Source organism: Erpetoichthys calabaricus, chromosome 5, assembly GCF_900747795.2.
Source record: "Erpetoichthys calabaricus chromosome 5, fErpCal1.3, whole genome shotgun sequence".
Classification (NCBI taxonomy): domain Eukaryota; kingdom Metazoa; phylum Chordata; class Cladistia; order Polypteriformes; family Polypteridae; genus Erpetoichthys; species Erpetoichthys calabaricus.
Genome location: NC_041398.2, coordinates 115,952,472 through 115,953,413, shown reverse-complemented (window position 1 = coordinate 115,953,413; position 942 = coordinate 115,952,472). Strand labels below are relative to the sequence as shown.

The 942-nt window shown below is 48.1% G+C and overlaps 1 pseudogene; it reads left to right on the top strand.

Annotated features, from left to right (window-relative positions):
- The first annotated feature begins 222 nt into the window (after positions 1-222).
- The window catches only part of LOC127528003 (protein ZBED8-like), a 6,456-nt pseudogene continuing 5,736 nt past the window's right edge, over positions 223-942 (top strand).

The following is a 942-nucleotide window of genomic DNA, read 5'->3' as shown; positions in this document are numbered from 1 at the left end:
CCTCCGTCCTGCACATGAGCAGTAGCTGCGGCCCCGGTGACTATGGACCCCGGGTCACTGCTTGCCGTGCACCCAGCCACCCACTGAGAATGAATGGGGTGCGGCCCACACCACCCCATTCATCAACCAGAGCCGCCCATGGGACACTACACTGTGCGAGCAGCGAAACCTCCCCCCTCCAGCCTCCGTCCAGCCAACGCTTGCAGCATTCCCAGGCCAAAGATGACGGAGCCGCAGTTACTGAGGAGTCTGTGTCATGTCCCCGAGACATATGAAGGAGCAGCTGTGGCCCCATTCGTAAGTCGTATGTCAGATGTCTGTAACTCGGGTACTACCTGTACTTGCATAATGAAATGCCTGCTTACTAAAACGGGCTTAATACTACAATAGTATGTCTGTTTCAGTTGCATCGTGTATTTATGAACCTCTTTCTTTGCTCGTCTTGTTGCCTTTCTTAGTCAAACATTCCAACCCTGTTGTGGACACTGGATGACATTACACTCAGGCATGGGCGCCACAAGCCTTAGGTTTGTATGTGACACCTCAGGACAACATAATTTAATGAAGGTACTGAGGGTATGTTCTGCTGTCCACTCAGATGCTTTTAAGGCAGCGCTTCCCGATTGGGGGTGCTGGTGCAAGCAACTGTTGCTGGGGGTGCCAGAATCCATCGAGGAAGAAAAATGAAAAACAATATTTGTACAAAATCTTAATTTATCTATCCATTCCTAAATAATTAAATGGGCAGTCCATTTCGTATCAGTGTAATACGCTGCTTGTTAAAACGGATGACTTCCGCTGTTACGCGCACTTAGTGCTGCGTGGGTATTATGAACTATCGTATCTGTTCAAGTTCTATTTAAATCTATACATATTAATAAAAGGCAAAGCCCTCACTGACTCACTGACTGACTGACTGACTGACTGACTGACTCACTCACT